Here is a 23,812-nt window from a genome sequence, read left to right as displayed (position 1 = left end):
CGCCCGATCACTTTTTCGCGCATGCGCGTCAGATGTCAAAAAAAATGCGGTGGTCATTTTTAAAATAAATAAACCATATATGTTTTCTTTACTTTTATGTATAAAATATAAATAAAAAATGGAAGAAATTAATTGATGTAAAGAAAACATATATAGTTTTTGTTTATTTTATATATATATGAGGTGTGGCAATAAAGAAACCGAACTCATGCTCTAATCTTTTATTGAAAAAAAATCAGACAATTGAAATGTTGTTCCCTTCAATGTAGTCCCCTTCCCGATCCCTACACCGCTTCATGCGAATTTTTCATTTTTGGAAGCAGTAGTGTTGCAGGTCTTCTTGTGTTATGCTGTTCAAGAGTTGCGTCGCTTTTTTTTTCACTGCATCCACGGACTCGAATCTGGTTCATTTGAGCGCAGTTGACGACAAACAACATTCCAGTGATGGAACATCCACTGTACTCGCCGGATCTAGCACCGTGCGACTTTTTTCTCTTCCCGAAAGTCAAATCTGCGCTCAAATGAACCAGATTCGAGTCCGTGGATGGAGTGAAAAAAAAGCGACGCAACCCATACAGCACAGATTATTGCAATTATATTGCAGCAACGTTGCAATGTTGCAAGTTGCAATGCAACATTATAAAGACATTGCAGAGATATAGGCGCACAAAATTCCAGCACACTTGTAGCAACATGACATTAATATTTCGGAAATATTGCATGTAATCCAAATTCTATAATTTATATATTGTAATATATATATAAATTAATTACAACGTATTTTCATTAATGATTTATTTACATTTATATACCTGTATATGCAACATTAGTTTATGGTTGCAATAACAATGCATTATTGCAAATTCATAACATTGCAATATTGTTGTAATATTTTGTTGCAATCTTCCAAAAAGCGGACATTTTAACATTACTGCAATTCAACAGCAATGATGTAGCAACATTTTGCAGTGAATTTGCAATATTGCAATATTGCGGTGAAAGATTGTTGTAATGTTTTTGCAATCTATCGGTGCTGTATGGGAACTCTTGAACAGCATAACACAAGAAGACCTGCACCATTGCTTCCAAAAATGGAAAATTCGCATGGAGCGGTGTAGGGATCGGGAAAGGGACAACATTTCAATTGTCTGATTTTTTTTCAATAAAGGATTAGAGCATGAGTCCGGTTTCTTTATTGCCATACCTCGTATATACATATATCTGATATATACGTAATGTTATAACGTCAGGTGAAAACGTATCCTAAGGACTTATGCAAACAAAGGATGCTTTCCAAAAATATTAATCAATTATACATATATAAAATAAAGAATGTACTGATAATTATCGTATTCTGCACAATTGCACATTTGGCAGTATCAATTATATTTTTAATATTCCCATACAGCACCGATAGATTGCAAAAACATTACAACAATCTTTCACCGCAATATTGCAATATTGCAAATTCACTGCAAAATGTTGCTACATCATTGCTGTTGAACTGCAGCAATGTTAAAATGTCCGCTTTTTGGAAGATTGCAACAAAATATTACAACAATATTGCAATGTTATGAATTTGCAATAATGCATTGTTATTGCAACCATAAACTAATGTTGCATATACAGGTATATAAATGTAAATAAATCATTAATGAAAATACGTTGTAATTAATTTATATATATTACAATATATAAATTATAGAATTTGGATTACATGCAATATTTCCGAAATATTAATGTCATGTTGCTACAAGTGTGCTGGAATTTTGTGCACCTATATCTCTGCAATGTCTTTATAATGTTGCATTGCAACTTGCAACATTGCAACGTTGCTGCAATATAATTGCAATAATCTGTGCTGTATGGGTTTTATGAAAAAGCTTTCTACGTTTATACGGGGTTAATGTTGTCTGCTCAAACAGCACCAAATCCAAAATCGGCGCATAAGATATCTTTAAAATATGTTTAAGATGTCTTTCGGATATCATATCATAAGATTTCTTAAAGCTGTCTTAAAAATTTCTTAATGATATCTTATGCGCCAATTTTGGGCTTGGTGCTGTCTGGGTGTAAAATATTTTTTAAAACCCGCATTACTTTTTCTTTTCTGAATTTTTTACGTTTTTAAAATTTAAAAATTTTCAGGATTTTTAAGTTTTTAAATTTTTAAGTTTTTAATTTTAGTTTTTAAGTTTTTTAAATTAAATTTAAAAAATTTTTATTATATCAAATGTAAAATTTGGAGCTTTGAAAAATAATCTACAGACAATATATTAATCTTGCTATATAAACACACAGAAAGCTTTTTTATAAAATATTAAAAATATAATTGCAATACTGCCAAATGTGGAATTGTACGATAATTAGTTAATATTCCAGCACAGAAATGTCGTAGTAAAAAGAGAAAAAAGCATTTATAAAATTATAATTCATATTTTCATTTTTTAGAAGTAAATATATCAATAACTAATTATTTATTTGCAAAAATATAAATTTTGTTTATCTGACTTCAGATTCGGATTCAGCGGATTCAAATTACTTACATTAAAAATGACTTTTGTACTTTATTTGTAAGGAAATAGTCAAGATTTGAATAAGAAAATCGCATACCATTTTTTATAAAACTGACTAAAAATCAAGGTCATTATTTAACATTCTTCAAAATCGCCACACGGCATAAAAAACTAAATGCTTCAAGCTAAATTTTGATATTTTGGAAATTAAATTTACTTTAATAAAATTTTAGGCGGGGAGGGATGGCTAATTTGACATGGAATAACTCATATACATATTGTTTGTCCGTGTTACGCCCGTTTGACGATACGTCCCTGTATTTTGCGATCGTCAGGATTTTCTATCAGGGTCTTCTATCAGGATCTTCTATCGTCGCTAAGAAGTTATTTATGTTAATCGTCACGTTTGTTCTGGTCTGTCTGTCGTGCAGTGAGGACGTATCCTCCGACAGCTGATCGGCCGACATATTGCATTAGAATTAATGCACGTTATATTATATTGTATCGCTACGGTATATTGGCTTGTTATATTAAAGTTCATTGCTTTACTACGCGAGTGTATTCATTTCCGACGTGTGAGAGTTGAGTGCGCGCGACATTTCTGAGAGATAACCCGAAGAGTGCGCGCGGACGTAACAATATGTATACAGTACACACACACACACACACACGCACACACACACGCACACGCACACGCACGCACGCACACGCACGCACGCACGCACGCACGCACGCACGCACGCACGCACGCACGCACGCACGCACGCACGCACGCACGCACGCACGCACGCACGCACGCACGCACGCACGCACACGCGCACGCGCACGCACACGCACGCACGCACGCACGCACGTACGCACGCACGCACGCACGCACGCACGCACGCACGCACGCACGCACGCACGCACACGCACACGCGCACGCACACGCGCACGCACACGCACACAAATGTACATATATATACTTTACAAATCGTTCACATATATATTATATATTATGCGTACTTATATATGACAATTTTAATATATCAAAATATGATATAATAAAAAATTAATTTGTATAAATTTTTAATCATACTTTTCTGTGATATCACTCTAGGAGAAAAAATATAATATTAAATTAATTATAATATTAATGTAATATATAAATATTTTTATTCAATCTCTCACTCTGTCCCTTTGGGTACATTTCATAATTTTATTTTATAATTTAAAATCTTATGAATATATATGATAATATGAAAGACAATGCAAAACAAAAAAAGAAGTTGCCTTAAATAAAAAATATAAAATTTACTTAAATTAAATTGCACATTAATATCAATAAGTTTTAAACATAAACTTATAATAATTTTTATGTGTATGCAATCTTCCTTAGATTATTAAACTTTTTCAATATATACCAGCTTGGAAATTTTGTCCAACAAATGTGCCAGATGAGTTTTATAATTTAGTTGCGTAATCGATGTGCAAGTGTGTTTCATTCTCACTTCATCCTGAAAGAAAAATGTAAAAATGATTAGAAAATAATGTATACTAGTTTAAAATAATATTTTAAAAATTGATATAATGCTAAAAAAAGAAAACAGGACTAATAAAAAATAAAACTTGTAGAACTGCTTTTATGAATTTCATTATAATAAAACATTATATTATAAATTGATTACCTGAAAAATCTCTAGTTTATGTAATTTTATATGATTATTACACTTTTTTCATTACTTTTTATCAATAAAATAAACTAATATACAAACATTTTATTTATATCCCTTAAAAATTGCAGACTTTCCTCTTTCCAACACAATTTTTGTTTTTTTCAATAACTAAGAAATGACAGCTGGTTAGTTTCAAAAATTTCCTATGGGACACCCTATTTTTCCATCTCTTTAAAAATCTTTTTTTATTTAAATTTAAAATGTATGAAGCTAACTTTGACACATATAATGTAAAGAACAAATATAGTTTTCAAAGGTGCATTTAAGTTAAGTTATTTAGTCAATATGTATATGTAATATATATGTATGTATGTATGTATATATGCATATATATATATATATATATATATATATATATATGTCAAAAGGTTTATTCTGGGACACTTCCCGACATTTATTGACATATTCCGAGACATTTGCAGGGTTCCAGGCCTGACCTGGAAGAATTATATGTCAAATGGCAGTTTCCAAGACAGTCCTGGAAAACTTATGTATATACATATAGGAATTGCATATTTAAACGTATATACAAAAGAAACAGATGTATACAAATGTTAAACACCTGTATACAATTGAAGGATAAGAAATATATTATTTAATTTTGATAAGAACAATAATCAATATATACGTATATAATCGGTAATATTACAATATTTTGGATAAGGATTCCTTTGTGTCCTGGAAACAAACATTAGGCCACAAAATAATTTATTTTCATTTTTTCCATTATTTAATGCATTTAACGTAGATATATACGATCAAAGAAATGCAGTCAGACAATGTTAGTGTACATTATTGTGCATATATGTAGTTCGTAACACTGTTGACATGCAAATTCTTTACTAAAGTTTAATTGTATTCTGTAAAATTAGATGAAACATTTAAATAGAAAGGAGCACGCACAAATCATAGGGAAAAATGGATATTAGTCGATTTGGTTAAAAATTTAGTATGATGTAGTTTATGTCGTCCTGATCAAAAGTTCCAATGGGCACAAGGTTCGTGTAGCCAATTTTCGAGATATTGGGGGTCAAATGTTGGAAATATAGCCATTTTTTATCGAGTTAGACGCAATCGTTACGGATAGAATTTATGGATTAGAATGAAAATTAATCAAAGAGTGCTTTGGGACAGTACCCGATGAAAAAGATAAATAAATATGTGTATATACAGGATGTCTCCGAAATCTGACCGCCCCTAGATTTCAGAAACAACTGTAAATATGAAAAAACGTTTCAGACGAAAGTTGTAGGGTTCGAAGCGAGATATAAGAAAATACTATTGATCTTAGGCTGCGTTGTTAAGGTCACATAAAGGTCATAGTCATTTTTTCAAATGGAATTACAATTGTTTTAGGTAAATAGATTTCTTGTAACATTCTGCATAAAAAGTTAGTAAGGATAATATGGCCAAAAAGTGTATCGCTTACGTGATATTTAATATGTAAATCTGACATTTTAACATAAGATACCTTGTAAAATATTTGTTTCAATGTTCTTACCCCAATACTTTTATGCATAGAATAATGAGACGAATCAATTGGTGTAAAGAAAACGCATGGTTGTTTATAACAAAAAGTACATTGCAAATTACACATTTTTTGTTATAAACAATCATGCATTTTTTTTGCACCAATTGATTCGTTTCATTATTCTATACATAAAAGTATCAAAGTAAGATTATCGAAAAATAAATATTTCATGAGGTATCTTATATTTTGTCAAAATATGTCAGATTTACATATTAAATATCTCGTAAACGATGCAATTATTGACCATGTTATCCTTATAACTTTTTATGCAGAATGTTACAAGGAATTTACGTACATAAAACAATTATTGTAATTCCATTTAAAAAAATGGCGATGACCTTTATGTGACCTTAACAACGCAGCCTAAGAACAAACCAATAGTATCTTCTTATGTCTCGCTTCGAACCCTACAACTTTCGTCTAAAACGTTTTTTCATATTTACAGTCGTTTCTAAAATCCAGGGGCGGGGACAGATTTTAGAGACACCCTGTATATACACATATTTATTAATTTCTTTTATCGGGTACTGTCCCAAGGGACTCTTTGACTAATTTTCATTTTGATCCGTGAATTCTAACCGTAGCGATTGCGTCTAATTCAATAAATACCCAGCTAGCCAAGAGTGATAAAATCACGTTTCGTTAAAGCTTTTCGGCAAAGTTTGCTTTAATTTTAACAACAATTTTCTGGCAAACATTTGCCTTGCTTCGTCTTGTCTAAATATTTCGAACAAATTAACGGCAAAACTTTTCGTTATATGATGCTGCAATTAACAGAGAAAAGTTTGTTCGTAAATTTTACTTATAGAAGAGAGCAAATGATGGTATCATGGTGAAATACAAACTTTACGTCAATAATAGCAAATCTTGTGATACACGATATAAAGCAAATTTGTGACAAAAACAGAGCAAATCTTGCCATGCACGGTATAACAAACAATTTACGAAAAAAATAGAGCAAAGTTAACTCTGATACGATAAGACGCAATATTCATGCAAATAACAGAGCAAACCTTGCTGTGCATGGCGTGATAACAAATTTGTGGCAAAAATAGAGCAAAGATTTGTTCTGGCATGATGAGACGCAAAATTTACGCAAATAACAGAGCAAACCTTGCCGTGCATGGCGTAGTCATGTGTCACATACTTTTGCGCGCTTTTAATGCGTGTTACTACGTTTGCGCGAATTTTTGTCCTGTAACCTCCAGCACTGTTCCCGCGTTCTTCTAAATTCAACCACCGTGAGTGCTACCATACGTGCCGCAAGGTTATCACAGAGGTTATAATTCTAGAAGCTTCCCACATTTTTGAGACGAGCTTCCAAGTTCTAAGTGCCGCAAGGTATCGCAGAGGATTAGAAGATTTTTCAGGCAAGTATGAAATCAGTTAAATATTCTGTTTCGCGTAAATCTTTCCACCGGTTGTCTGCGAGACAACGAAGGCGAATTACTTTGGAAATTAAAAATACTTTACATTCAAATGTTTCACAAGATCCTGTTACGCACAAACAGTTGGATAATGCTGCTTCCTTTCACGTTGTTGATTCTTTTCGGACAGACAATAAAGTTTCTTTTACGGACAATATAGTATTAGATATATTCGTACTATTGTATATATATTTCAGGTGTTGCTGTTATTATTAGTTGAGAACTCCCAAGACGAAATTAATGGTGTTCAACTTGGCTCAGCGTCCAATAACATCGTCAAGAAATAAAAATCGTTTCCGTTATTCAATAATTAGATATATCACCGTTAAGGCCTGAAAAACTCAATCAATCAGATGTCGCAGATAAACTGACAGAACATCTTTTTTTTCGCTATTAGACAATAATGCGTTACTTCACGCGTATTTAGGCGGCGGGAAAATTGATGCTATTTATTGCAGAATTATAATGGCTTTAATATAATTAACATATATAGTTAAATTAAAATCTTGATACTACAGTCATTTGTCATGTTTAAATTTTTAATCTCTTTTCAAATATAATAATTATAGACAAATATATATCTACAGACAGTATATTTATATTTATATAGATAATATATTTATATTTGTCTATAATTATTATATTTGAAAAGAGATTAAAAATCTAAACATGTTACGAATAATTCTAAGGCTCAAGATTTTAAATTAACTATGTTGATTATATTAAGGTGCGTACAGGCTTGCAACAGAACATCGTAACGTAACGCCGTTGCGTGACATCGACGCAATGTATGGACAGTACCTCGCACCGAACATTTAAGCGTTACGGGGTATTGTCCATGCATTTCGTCGGTGTTACGTTACGATGTTCTGTTGTAAGTCTGTACGCACCTTTAAGGTCATTATATAATTCTGCAATAGATGGTGTCAATCTTCCCGCCGTCTAAATACGCGTGAAGCAAAGCACAATTGTCTAAGGCCGATATTACATTCATACTACAAAATGATGGTGGTCGGACGTAACGATTGAATATTAGATAGAAACTTTAGAAATTCTCTATTCGTTAACCAATTGCTACGTTCGACAAACTCGTCGTACGATATATGTAATATCATTATAATAGCGAAAGAAAAGGTAGCTTCGGTCAGTTCCTTTCGTGACGCCGATTGATCGAGTTTTTCAGGATTGAGCAGTGATATATATACTAATTAAATAGCGGTCTATATATATATATATATATATATACATATAAAACGCTTATGTCTTTATATATATGATTATAAATTATAGATATCCGATTTTTTAAAAATAAAAATTTGAAGATAAATATATGGAAATAAATATAAAACATTTTTGATAATAGAAACTTTAAAAAAATTGCTTAAGTATTATCCCTCTATTTAGAGAGATTAATATATAGTATTAATTAAATTTGATATAATCAAATATATAAGCAAATTTGTAGCAAGAACAGAGCAAAGGTTTTAACAGTGCGGATTGTAATTAATAATAAAATAATGAGCTCATTAAAAGGACTTTAATAGCATTATTTAAATTTTATATAAATAAATAAATATAAAAATAATTAAAATTCTATATATTTTTTATTAATATTAATAATAATAATAAAATATAAAGAAAATTTAATTATTTTTATCTATTTATATAAAATTTAATATACTATTAATTAAAATCTTTTTAATGAGCTCATTAATTCATTAAATTATTATATTAATTACAATCCGCACTGTTACGACAACCTTTGCTTTGTTCTTGCTATAATTTGCTATTAAAGTCATGCACAGCAAAGTTTGCTTTGTTATTCGCGTGAATTTTGCGTCTCATTGTGTCAGAGCAAACTTTGCCCTGTTCTTGCCACAAATTTGCTATCACATCGTGCACGGCAAGGTTTGCTTTGTTATTTGCGTGAATTTTGCGCCTTATAGTGCCAGATCAAACCTTGCCCTATTCTTGCCACAAATTTGCTATCATGACGCGCACGGCAAAGCTTGCTCTGTTATTTACGTGAATTTTGCGTCACGCTGTTGTGACAAACCTTGCCAGCAAAAGCTCAGCTTAATGCGGATACACCTTGTTGCAATTTTGCTACAAAGGCCTGCTCGAGTTTGCCGCAATCTTTGTGCAAAGTTTGTATCATTTTGCTAGCTGGGTAAATGACTATATTTCCAACATTTGACCCCCATATCTCGAAAACTGGTCACACAAACCTTGTGCCCATTGGAACTTTGAATCAGGACGTCATACACATCATACTAAATTTTCAACCAAATCGACTGATATCCATTTTTCCCTACGATTTGTGCGTGGTCCTTTAGATGCTATAATTATTCCCGGTTGCAACAACGTTATTTTGGTTTTAAGCGAGACTTTTTCATACCAATATTGAAAACAAATGACATAAAAACATATTTATTTATAAAAAATGTAACTTACTCATAACAAAACTGCAAAAAGTAAGATATGCTTCAATTTGTTTTTTGACTTGCACACCCGTTATACAGAGTATCCGATAATAAATAAGTTTATCTTACTGTGACGCAATCTCATAAAATATGCATTAGGAAGCGAATTTTTTATTTAAGTATTTAATATCATTATTTAATGTCACATTATTTGTAAGAATTTGGTTGTGCCCTGAAAACGAACACAGACTAAATAAAATGATATTTACCTTTTTTTAAGATTTAACTCGTACATATTAACATTTGAAAACGCGATCTGGCTATGTCAGTTAACTCTCTTCTGCGAAGCTGTGTAATTCTTAACAATATGAGTATATCAGCACACAGCGGGAAAATCTGCGCACTATGACGCAATACATATCACGCACATCAGGTAACGAAGAATTGGAGGAATGACTATAAGTAATATGTGTATATGTGTAATATTATTCCCGCTTCGTTGTATGCCTGGTATAATTGATAAAAATATATCAAAGTTTGTTTCCAGGACATTGAGTGAAAATTAGTTCACTATGACGCGATAAATATCACGTATATCAGGCAAAGAAGCATTGGAGGAATGGCTATAAATAATATGTGTATATGTATAAAATTATTTCTGCTTTATTGTATGCCTGGTAATTGATAAAAATATATCAGAGTTCGTTTCCAGGACATGGCGGGAAAATTACTTCACTATGACGCGATAAATATCACGTATACCTGGCAACAAAGCATTGGAAGAATGGCTGTAAGTAATATGTGTATATGTATAATATTATATCTGCTTTGTTGTATGCTTGGTAATTGAAAAAAATACAATCATTTTGTGACCTAGCGTTCGTTTCCAGGACACAATAAAATTTTTATAAATAATACAATATTAAATAGTTGAATGGAGCACTCTCAGCTCGGACATTTATTCTAGTGCGATGAGATCAGTCTATTGTAACATGATATGCATGACGCATATCGCGTCACAATAGACTGTCATCGCTCACTTATCTTCCCATCTAACGCTAATATTCGTGCAGCGAGATTTTATCGTTTTTATATATTATCGAACATCTGTATAATAGGAATAATGCAAGTCACTTTCAAATTAAATGGATGAATAATCTACATAAAAAATGAAATTCATTTGAGAGAGATTTAGAATAAATGTCCAAGCCGAGTGCTTCATTTATATATTTAATATTGTATTATTGATAAAAATTTTGTTGTGTCCTGGAAACAAACGCTAGGCCACAAAATAATTGTATTTTTTTCAATTACCAGACATATAACGAAATGGAAATAATATTATACATATACACTAATTACACATAGCCATTGCTCCAATGCTTCGTTGTCTGATATGCGTGATACTTATAGCGTCATAATGAACTAATTTTCCCGCTATGTCCTGGAAACAAACGCTAGGCCACAAATGGTTGTATATTTTTTTCAATTACCAGATATACAACGAAGCGAAAATAATGTTATACATATACACATATTACTTATATAACCATTCCTCCAATATGTCGTTGCCTGATATGCGTGACACGTGTATTGCGTAATAGTGGGGCTGATTTTCTCGCCGCGTGCTGATATACTCATATTGTTAAGAATGATTTGTATTGTTAAGAATTACACATATTCGCAGAAGGAAATTAATTAATTATCAGATCTGTTATTATCAGATCGTGTTTTTAAATGTTAATATGTACGTCCAATGAGTTAAATCTAAAAAAAGTGTACATATTTTCTGGGGGTAAATAACCTAACGTTCGTTTACAGGACACAACCAAATTCTCACAAATAATGTAATATTATATAATTACTTGAATAAATAATTTGCTTTGGAATACATTTATCCTGTAATATATAAGTATATTAATGGGTTTTTACATAATATGATTTTTTTATTTAAATTTTCCAGAAAACAATAAATATCTTTTGACTTGCAACCCGTTATACAGAATAATAAGCAAGATCATCTCATTGTGAGGCAATACTTACAGGATAATTTATATTTCGAGGCAAATTATTTAATATCATTATTTAATATCACATTATTTGTTATACTATATATTATATATTATATATATTATACTATATATATTTAATATCACATTATTTGTTATAATAGATAATAATCTATTATGCTCTTGAAACGAACATTAGGCCAGAAAATAATATTTACTTTTTTAGATTTAATTCATTGGACGTATAACTTTTGAAAACGTGATCTGACAACAACAGTTAACTTTCTTCAATAAACCTGAATAATTCTTAATAACAATATTTGTAATTCTTATCAATATGAATATCGGCACACGACGTGAAAATTAGCCCACTATAACACGATACACGCATCTCAGGCAACGAAGCATGGAAAGAATAGCTATAAGTAATATTTGTATATGTATAATATTATTTTCGCTTCGTTGTATGCCTATTAATTGAAAAAATATCCCATTTTGTGGCCTAGCGATCATTTCCAGGACAAAAACAAATTGTAAATAATATGACATTAAACATCCGAGAAACAACGTACCTTCGAGTACATTTATTCTAAGTTTTTTGTTAATGATTTAAAAAAAATTTTTTTTATTAATAATTATAAGAGAATAAAATTATTTATATTTGCGCTTACGACTAATGATTGTTTAAAGTCAATAGACAATAATCAATACAAAGGAGAACATTGTATATTAGCAGAAACTTAATTTTCGTCTAAGTATATTTAAGACAAATTTTTAATGAATACACTTTAATTTATAAGTAAAAAAATTTTGTTTCTAAGAAAATGTATTTTTTTTAATCTCAAGGAAATTAATGAAACACATGATTAAACGTGCATCATAAAATTTATTCTTTATTAATTATTATATTATACTATTTATATAATTATCCTGTTTTAATTCAGAAACAAATATTCGCAGAACCTACAAATTAAAAAAATCACAGAACTTACAAATTAAAAAAATATAAATCGAATTAAAAAGATATTCGATATCGCGGTCTGCGGGTGAAAAAGTATATATCTTTATATGAATTACAAATATTACATAAAAAATTAAAGCTACATATAAATATATAATGTTTTGCAGTACATTGTCTTAGTATAAAAGAAAATTATTTTTAAAAATATAGTTACTTATACGGAAAGAATAGTTACTTTAACATTTACCTCATTTCAAAATATTTAATGTAATTACAAATGTATGTAATTAAGCTGTGCGCTAAGATATAAAAGAGTTCCTAAAAAGTAATATTATAAAATATAAATATAATTACGTAAATGAAGATTAAAGATCTCTAAGTTTTAATGAACACAAAATGGCTTAACGCAATAAAAATAATTAAAAATAAAAGAAAATTTAAAGACTCTAACAATCAGTTTTATTGAACACAAAGTTTCTTAACGCAATAAAAATAATACAAAATAGAAGAAAGTTAAATGTCCCTAAGTTTTAATGAATACAAAGTGGCTTAACGCAATAAAAATAATTAAAAATAAAAGAAATTTAAAGTCTCTAAGTTTTAATAAACACAAAGTGCCTTACTATAATAAAAATAAATATGTAAATAAAAATAATTCTTTTACACTTTATCACGTTTATGACTATTCATACACTTTATTACTGTTATACTGATATTACATTTATATATAAATAAACAAAACTGAATAAATACTAAAAAGCGATACTAAAAAACATAGAAACAGATTATTTAGATGTAATATCAGTATAAGTGATAAAGTATAAAAGAAAATTAAAAGTTTTTAAGTCTTAATGAACATAAAGTAGCTTAACATAATAAAAATAATTGTGTAAATAAATATAATTCTGTAATTATATTTATTTATTGTACACAATTATTTTTATTATGTTAAGTTACTTTATGTTTATTAAGACTTAAAGACTTTTAATTTTCTTTTATTTAATGACATTTATATTTTATTGCGAAATTGATTGTGTATCCAAGTTTTTATTGCTGCTGGCTGTCGATTTTTCAAAATGTTTTTGCGCGTTTTGGATATTATTTCCTTTAACGAAGGTAAAGTAGAATTATTAATATTCGTTTCGAAGAGTAATAAAGCTGTTTGCTTTTCTTCAGAAGTCCAACGTATTCTTCTGGTCTTTCCGTAAGGAGGTGCTAAACATAAATTATAATTAAATCTATAAATATATCGTCACAAATTAAGAAAAGTAATTTTAATATTAAGAAAAAGGTATGCATTTCTTTAATGATTTTATATACACGTATAATTGTAATATTATTTGACTTACTGAATCGTTTCTTTTTTGGCGCACATTCTTCATCTGAATTATTTATATTTTCTATGGCGCGTTTTTTTACATTTTTTTGTTTTAGCAAAATTTTCTTTGGCAAATTATTCTCTGATGCTTCGTCTTCAACTATATTGTTAAAAATAAACTTTATGTAAAAAAATATATAATACAAATTTTCTTTTTTCATTTATATATATATGATAGATTATCATATGAAATTGTCGTTTTTGTGTCAAAATAAAAATGTTGTACTTTTAAGGAAATAGATTTTATACACTCAAAATATACATTATTAGCAATAATATTTTTCTGTCTACTTAATATTAAATTGTATATTCCTTTTTTTATTCGAGCTTTTTAAATCGAACGAAATAATCCAATTATCAAATATCAGCAATTCCATATGATACAATCTAATACAATTACTAACAATAAGTATAATATTATCCTAAAAAAATCATAAAAATGAAAAGGTCAGGCCATGTTCAAAAGAAGGTACTCAAAAATTTATACGATCTAATAATAAATTATCACGAAAAGTAACTGATATGTTATTCAAGGTGCCAGTTCAAAGTGAACATACGTAAAGTGTATATTATCTAAATTTAGTAATAATATATTACCATGAAAAGTAACTGTGATATTTTATTCAAGGTGCAAGTTCACATTGAATATACATACATATAAGTAAAACTGATTACAATTTGATTCTAGAAAATAAGTGCGATATGTTATTCTTAGTGCACAAAATATAATAGTCGTTTATAGAGATTTGATTTGAAATTCATACTAGCCCGTACAATGAAAAATAATTGCTCGTAATTCCAGAGTACCAATTTGTTAATGACTCAGAAAAATAACATGGCGGCCTGCTCTCAAAAAACTATGATGTTTCTCGATGTCCATTTAGAAATAATGTCAAAGCTCTTACAGAATAATTACTACAACATTTGAGATACGAAAAGTATTACATTAGAAGAAGATTAGATTAGAATAAGGATTCAACGTATTTTTAAAAGCTCTACACACAACAAAGTGAATATACAAAACTATATACAAATACCTTTTTCTTCTGTGTTTCTGAAGAAAATTGTAAGTCAAATGAAACCTTGCACTTTGAGAACCATGTCACTTACTTTTCAGAGTCAAATTGATAAATTTTTTTTGTATATTTTAATGATATTTATTTCTCACTTGTATCTTGAATAATTAATATGTAATTTTTTATTGTATATTACGACAAATAATCAGTAAACTTTTTAAGCGTATAACTTTATTGTAGTTGACCTGAGAACTGTACATTTATAAATTTTACTTAATATACACCCGTTTACTACCGTTTTACTTACCGTTTTACTAAAGAAAGATTGGAGGTTTTTAATTTATACAATTTTCACAACTCTTATTTCAATTATTTATTCTACCCATCGAAAGTTTTTTGAGAGCAGGCCGCCATGTTATTTTTCTGAGTCATTAACAAATTGGTACTCTGGAATTACGAGCAATTATTTTTCATTGTACGGGCTAGTATGAATTTCAAATCAAATCTCTATAAACGACTATTATATTTTGTGCACTAAGAATAACATATCGCACTTATTTTCTAGAATCAAATTGTAATCAGTTTTACTTATATGTATGTATATTCAATGTGAACTTGCACCTTGAATAAAATATCACAGTTACTTTTCATGGTAATATATTATTACTAAATTTAGATAATATACACTTTACGTATGTTCACTTTGAACTGGCACCTTGAATAACATATCAGTTACTTTTCGTGATAATTTATTATTAGATCGTTTAAATTTTTGAGTACCTTCTTTTGAACATGGCCTGACCTTTTCATTTTTATGATTTTTTTAGGATATCACTTACTTTTTAAAGTACAGATATATAGAGCAGCTTTTTAGTAATTCAAGTATTACAAATATATGTATTTTCGATTCTTATCACATAACTTTGTATAAGTAACAATTTATGCAATACAGTTCAAAATAATTGAAATATATGGTATATATGTACATATATAAAATATATAATTATATTATAGTATACATATATATTTTATTTAATCATATATGTAAATGTTTGTATAATTGTAATAACTTTTAACGATACATTGCACATTTATTTCAATTGCAACAGAATGAATTTATATTCTTGTATGAATATTGAAAATAAAGAATGGGCCCCTCCATCGCCCATTCTCGTGAGAACGCAACCATATATTTTTCTTCGTCTCTCCGATTTTAACACGACATACATATTTCTGTCTGATAATTTTTTTCTTGATGATACTTTTTGAAATGTCATGAAGCCTAGGTCAAATTAGAAACTTATTGCACTCGTTTTAATGCAGCGCTTACAGCAGCTTTTATAAAGCGCCAGAGCAGCCGATATTTTATTTTGGCGCTTACGGCAACTTTTATACAGCGCTAGAACAGTTGATGTTTTAATGTAGCGTTTACGGCAGCCTATATACAGCGCCATTATTTAATCTGTTCTAAGAACAATATGTATGCCCCTTGTGCTCCTTTGGGCCATTTTTTCTTGAACACTTCCATATCATTAGAATAATACCATTCCGATTTTGTGTCAGCTCTCAACATACACGTGTAGTGACCACGATTTATTTCTTCACCTTCGTGAAATATAGCGCTTATTAGCTTGTACTTTTTTTTATTAATCGTGATATTACTCGTCGGCACGGCGTTAATCCAATTGTTGATAATTTTTTTAGAAGCACCGTTTACAAAAGTATATAAATTGAGCTGTATTACTACGACGAATAAAGTTGATTCGATTACGGTTTTCTTTTTCAACACGGTGCCCTTACATTCGTTACAATTGCCGTTTATCGTTTCCCATTTAGAAAATTCTACATTAATCAAACTTTGTAGAGTGACACCTTTTTTCCTTTTTAATGTCGAATGTATAGGTAATATTAACAAACTACTGCTTTCCAGCTTAGTTACATTGTAATTACATTTGACATTCGAGCAACATGTTACGTGCTTTAATTCGAGTTTTAATACATCATTGATGTCGGAATACGTCGACATTAGAGCCGTAAAAAATTCCGAAACATCTTGTTGTGTTCGTTCTTCGAAGCGTTTTCCGACAGATCTTCTAACCGCTTGAATGTTGCAATATTTACGTTCACCATACGCGCAGATAGCATCAGTCAATGCATTCGATGCTTTATTTTTCAGTATTTGTTGCCTAATACGTACGCAATGAAACGCACATTGTAATATTACATTAGCGTAACACGAAACAGCATCGTTATTGCAAAGGCCATATATTTTCCACGTAACTATACTTTCTGGTTCCTCACAATCATAATTCTGCACATCATCAATGATATTAGGGATAGCCCATCGACGATCGTACATTTTCACAACCTTTTTCTCGGACGGATTGATTTGTGGCAGTTCAGATTTGAATATAGATCTCAGTCGATTATATTCTACAATGGCTCTCGAGTTTGCTTTAACTGATGCTGGATTGAAATTTATCAAATGTAGGCCTTCCAATTTACTTACTCGTGACAAACCTACATAGGCTTGACCATCACTGAATACAGTCGTTCCTAAATCCATCATTGCATTGTTACATGTAATTCCTTCGATTATAAATAATTCGACATTCTTTAATTTGTCTCTCAAAGTTTTCAAGACCATGTCTGACAATTGCGTATATTTTGGTGTAGATTCATGACTAACCGGTAGTTGAAACATTCTATGGATTGTCAAGCCATCGATATTGAATGCTGCGATACCCGTGGGAGCAGATATGGCAGTCGTTTTTTCCAAATTTATTCTGATCCAATGTTTAATCGTTTCAATTAGAAAACTTTTCCCTGTACCACCCTCGCCACTTACGTACAGTCGCAGAATCTGATTCTTATCTTGTAAAACTTGGCATACTCCATCAAAGACTCTTTTCTGGTCTTTGTTCAATTGCGACATCATTTGCGATAAATCAATCGGGTCGTCAATCTTACCAAAATCTTCCAGATCTTTCATCGCGTCGTCAGCTTCTATCGGATTACAATCCAGTTCATCGTCATCGGATTTGTCTCTGTCTGCTGTTTTCAGATCATTTTCGCGCTTCTCGATTAATTCAGCAACGTTCTCAAAAGCTTTCTGTATTTCTTCGAGCCTTTCGTGATATTTCATTACTTTCGTTAAAACAGACTCTGAATTCTTAAAGGCATCCGTGTAAGTCTCGAATGTACCTTTGAGTTTACTCAAATCTCTCCATGGTTTGAACAGAAGAAGCAGCGAGTAAAAGTATTTTTCGGGCTCACTTTTTATATTAAATCGATAATGGTTAATTAAATAACCCTTTTTTCGTTTTTTTTTAAAAATAAACCCGATGCCAGTTTGTAACACTTGACTTCGTCATTATTTGACATCTGTTTCGTAATTTCCCAGAATCTGGCAAAATCGTACAAATTCAATGATTCTAATTCCTGAGGTCTATTTGGATAGTAATCATCGATGAGTGACGAACAGTAAATATTTGTAGAATTTTCATCAAGAGCTTAAATTTCATTAAATGTTTTAACTTTTCTATTTCTCACCTCATTAACATCGATCCATTTGACCATGGTATCATTATCCGTACCGTACAAGGGATTCCCTAATAGTGTATCCGCAGCTTCTAAAGCACCGCATTCTCTGTTATTTAATGAACGCATTGCAAAATTCCACAGTTTCGATGCCAAGGACTTATTCGAATCTATCACTTCAAAGTCTGTATTGCATTTTTCCGACTTTGTCGTGTATTTTGTTAAATATGAGTTTAAAAACTCTGATTTTTCTCTAATAAATTGTATGTCCATATTTCCCTTCCAGGCTAATTTGATAGACGGATTATAATCATTTATAAACCTTTCCGACTCCTTGCGAGGAAGATCGTACAATCTGCTCTTACTGCGTAAATTTTTTCTACCGACTATCGAAGTGATAACGTCTCTTAAAACGAAATTCTCAGTAACTGGCCGAGGAAAATCGAACCGACACTTTCTGTATATATTAGTTTCCGTTTTTTTCGTACGCATGCAATACGAGTTATGTTTATGATTCTGATCACTTATTACCGTATCGTACAACGTTGGCGAAACATTTTCATCTGGAATTTCACACGTTACGTACTTTTGAATAAACGTAGCAACTTCTTCATCCGGCGATTTTCCTAATACTGGAGCATCTTTTATCCAAATTATACAATGCATGTGCTGGATACTTCTACGTTGATATTCCAGTCGCCAGAAGTAATGAATAACCTTTCCTATAGGATTATCGGACGAACAAATAAAATCAATCATGGCTTTGAATTTTATGCACATGAATCTAGAAGTACTTACAGGATCGTATGCGATTAGTTCGTTGATGCCTAACTTCTCTTTATCGGGATTCATATCTCGTAAATATTCACCCAAATCGGACCATTTCCATTCACTAGGACTCAAAGTCAAAAACCACGTCGCTGGACCGTAATGCAAAGTCATGCATTTTACATTATTGGACGGTTGTCGCCAAAATTGATCCGTATTTCTCAATTTTGCGAAAATACTCATTAAATTCGATTCTAATTCGTAACCTTTCAATTCGTTCAAGTATCTACCAGCAGTGTATCTCTCTCGTGGGTTAGTAACCATCATCGTATAATAGATACCACTTTTCAACTGTCGGTAGTTAGCATCATTGAGAAGGAAGAACAGATACTGCAGATTCAACCTGAATCTACTATGTTTCGACATCAATCGTGTTCTAATAAATAAATATTCCGGCAATGCAAAGTTTCTATCTTCTCGTTGTCCATTGACACCATCAGGATATAAATCAGGGAAACACATGACATCCAGATATTTATAACGATTATCCATTGGAAAATCTTCAATTTTCACCATTTGATAAAGCTTCAATGCAGATTCGTTATCGATTCTTTTCGCGTGTATTGGGTATATTGTATACTGATCGTTAATATCCGAATGTTCAGTGATTTGTGTGAGAAAAGCCGTACGTTTTAAAACGGTTTGATCATCATTATTTTTGTTTTGCTGTACATTGTACAAATTCAATGCTGGTAATTCCTCAACCACCTCATTTATTTCGTCATTGTCGCTTTCCTCATCGACAATCCTATATTCTGTTTCCTGCAACTTATCCTTTAATAGATCATCAGATGACGCTGGAAGACGAATTTTTGAGTAATGAGGATTATTTTCTTTCAACCATTGTAAAGCCTTATACATTTTATTAATATCTACTAAATTTTCCCAAACCACTTTAGATTTCTTGGGTATACCTCGAACGAGAATGTGCAACTCGTGATTCAAATTTATAGGATCTTCCGGAGGACATACCTTATCCAATGTTTCTTGTAAAGGCAGAGGCAAATGAAATGTTCTACCTTTTCCTAAACAGAGTTCGATTATATAAGTTTCTTGATTTAAAATGTGCTATATTTAAATCATTTAATTAATTTTTTTCGTTCAAGTACAATTAACAGCAAAAACTGCATATACTTAGGTATGTATTTGACTCTACTGCCATTACTTGAAACAAATACATTATTCGATATTAACAAATTGGAACTCTGGAATTACGAGTAATTATTTTTCATTGTACAGACTAGGTTTAAATTTTTGAGGACCTTCTTTTGAACATGGCTTGACCTTTTCATTTTTATGATTTTTTGAAGATAGGGTGAGAGAGGACGAATGAGGGTAAGAGAAGACGAGATAGGCGAAAGAGGGTGAAAGAGAACGAAAGAGGGTGAGAAAGGACGTACGAGGGTGAAAGAGGTGAGAGAGGGTGAGAGAGGACGAAAGAGGGTGAAAGAGGACGAAAGAGGTCGAAAGAGGGTGAGAGAGAACGAAAGAGGGTGAAAGAGGACGAAAGAGGGTGAGAGAGGACAAAAGAGTGTGAAAGAGGTCGAAAGAGGATGAGAGAGGGCAAAAGAGGGTGAGAAAGAATGAAAGAGGGTGAGAGAGGACGAAAGAGAGTGAAAAAGGTGAATGAAGAGGACGAAAGAGGGTAAAAGAGGGTGAGAAAGAATGAAAGAGGGTGAGAGAGGACGAAAGAGAGTGAAAGAGGACGAAAGAGGGTGAAAGAGGACGAAAGAGGGTGAGAGGGAATGAAAGAGGGTGAGAGGGAATGAAAGAGGGTGAAAGAGGGTGAGAGAGAATGAAAGAGGGTGAGGAGAGGACGAAAGAGGGTGAGAGAGAATGAAAGAGGGTAAAAGAGGACGAAAGAGGGTGAAAGAGAACGAAAGAGGGTGAGAGGGAATGAAAGAGGGTGAAAGAGGACGAAAGAGGGTGAAAGAGGGTGAGAGAGGACGAAAGAGGGTGAAGTAGGACGAAAGAGGGTGAAAGAGGACAAAAGAGGGTGAGAGGACGAAAGAGGGTGAAAGAGGACGAAAGAGGGTGAAAGAGGACGAAAGGGGGTGAGAGGGAATGAAAGAGGGTGAAAGAGGGTGAGAGAGAATGAAAGAGGGTGAGAGAGGACGAAAGAGGGTGATGAAAGAGGCGAAAGATGGTGAAAAAAGACAAAAAAGGGTGAAAGAGGGCGAAAGAGGACGAAAGAGGGCGAAAGAGGGTGAAAGAGGACGAAAGAGGGTGAGGTAGGACGAAAGAGGGTGAAAGAGGACGAGAGAGGGTGAAAGAGGACGAAAGAGGGTGAAAGAGGACGAAAGAGAGTGAAAGAGGACGAAAGGGGGTGAGAGGGAATGAAAGAGGGTGAAAGAGGGTGAGAGGGAATGAAAGAGGGTGAGAGAGGACGAAAGAGGGTGAAAGAGGCGAAAGATGGTGAAAGAGGACGAAAGAGGATGAAAGAGGGCGAAAGAGGGTGAAAGAGGGTGAAAGAGGACGAAGAGGGTGAGAGGGAATGAAAGAGGGTGAAAAAGGCGAAAGAGGGGTGGGGGTGGGGGTGGGAGTGGGGTGGGATGGGGTGGGGTGGGGTGGGGTGGGGCGGGATGTGGGAGGGAAAGGGGTGGGTGGAAGTTGAGGGAGGTGTGAGTGAAAGGTGAGAAGAGATTTATACGCGGACAGAGAAGAAGAAGAAGAAGAAGAAGAAGAAGAAGACGACGTTTCTTAATTTTTCATGAAAAACGTCACTTTTTGACCGCTTGTATCTCCGGAACGGCTTGACCGATTTTATTTTTTCTTGGCTCAAATTACTCGTGGCGATGCCGCCTTTCAGGTTATGTTACGTGCAATTCAAAATTTTTTATATTTTAGTAGTTCTACACCCCCAAAAAATGGACTTTGATGGTGCAGGATAAGGAGACTTGTAGTGTCTTTTAAGGTCTTTTAGGGTTTGAACATGGCCGGAGACACTACCGCGTCTCCTGATAAAAGTATTCTCTAAAATTATAAAAGAATTGAAGAACTTTTAAAATACCTAAGCTTTGAATTTTGTTAATACTATTCTCTGAAGTATTAGCATCTGTTGTACTGTTTGAATTAGTAGTATTAGTATTTGTATTATTAGTAGTGTCAATATCAGTGTTATGTGTAGGTATATCTTGAGTTTTCTCTAAAATTTTGGCCATATTTAAAATATCAGATTCTACTACAGGCTGTCTGTAAATATTTTTATGTTTATCCTTATGGTGACCCATAAAATCAGCAATGAGAGAAATTTCACTATCTGGTAAGTGTGAACATTTTGTTGCCATGTCTTTCCGTAAAATAGTCCCACGTAAGCTTTCTTTGTTCTCTGCTCCACATAGATTAGCAAATTCACGCATCAATTTACTCGCTCTTAAATATCTAAATCGTTTTTTATCTGCACCTGGCAATCCAAATATATATGGATTTTTTGAACTTACTCCTGCCAATTTCCGATATTTTAAAATTATGTCTAAAGCCTCTTTCATTTTAGCATTCAAAAGGACTGGGACGTTCCGAAAAAAGATGTCTTTAAAACCAAAATGGAATAGTTGACGGATACTTCATCAATCATTCTTCGAAACTGGAAGCGTAAAAGTTAAGAAAGCTAATATATAATCGAACCTGCATTGATTTAAAAAATCTCAGAATTGACCACAATTGACCGACGTGTTGGGTAATTACGGTCGCCTCTTGGGGTAATGCCAGCTGGTCGCTAGCAGGCAGGATTCGGTGATATATTTTGATTACGAGTTTAAAATCCATAAAACCAATAAACGCCAGAACACTATTTTTCTTTATTAAAATTATTGGGGATTTTGTGACGTTCAGCAAACTTAAATGCTGGGCCGCGCACTTAACGAGGTGTCTATTTTTATATATATATATATATATATATATATATATTTATATATTTATATATATATATAAGAGAATGAAGGAATTGCAGTCAGTGAAAAATTATTTTTTTATTTCTGAAAAAAAAAAAAAGGTTTTTAGAACTAAAATGGAATATTTGACGGATACTTCATCAATCATTCTTTGAAAGTGAAAGCATAAAAGTTAAGAGAGCTAATATATAATATATATATATATATACATATATATATATATATAGGGATGAATGGGGGAATTGCAGTTAGTAAGAATTATTTCTTATTTTCTGAAGAAAAAAATGTCTATAGAACCAAAATGGAATAGTTGACGGATACTTCATCAATCATTTTTTGAAAGTAGAAGCATAAAAGTTAAGAAAGCTAATATATAATTGAGCCTGCATTGATTAAAAAAATCTCTGAATTGACCACAATTGACCGACGTGTTGGGTAATTACGGTCGCCTTTTGAGGTAATGCCAGCTGGTCGCTAGCAGGCAGGATTCGGTGGTATATTTTGATTACGAGCTTGAAATCCATAGAACCAATCTAGGCCAGCACACTATTTTTCTTTATTAAAATTATTGGGGATTT

The 23,812-nt window shown here is 32.0% G+C and overlaps 1 long non-coding RNA gene across 1 annotated transcript; it reads left to right on the top strand.

Moving 5' to 3' along the window:
* The first annotated feature begins 6,939 nt into the window (after positions 1 to 6,939).
* LOC146721955 (uncharacterized) lies at positions 6,940 to 8,516 on the top strand. Its single transcript, XR_014925426.1, has 2 exons — positions 6,940 to 7,132; positions 7,387 to 8,516. It is a non-coding gene; the product is annotated as an uncharacterized LOC146721955 (long non-coding RNA).
* Positions 8,517 to 23,812: the final 15,296 nt, after the last annotated feature.

The sequence above is a fragment of the Nylanderia fulva genome, unplaced genomic scaffold (genome assembly GCF_048542155.1).
Source record: "Nylanderia fulva isolate GAGA-0341 unplaced genomic scaffold, ASM4854215v1 Scaffold393, whole genome shotgun sequence".
Taxonomy (NCBI): Eukaryota; Metazoa; Arthropoda; class Insecta; order Hymenoptera; family Formicidae; genus Nylanderia; species Nylanderia fulva.
Note: the sequence above shows the minus strand (reverse complement) of the source record. Positions and strands in the feature narration are given on the sequence as shown.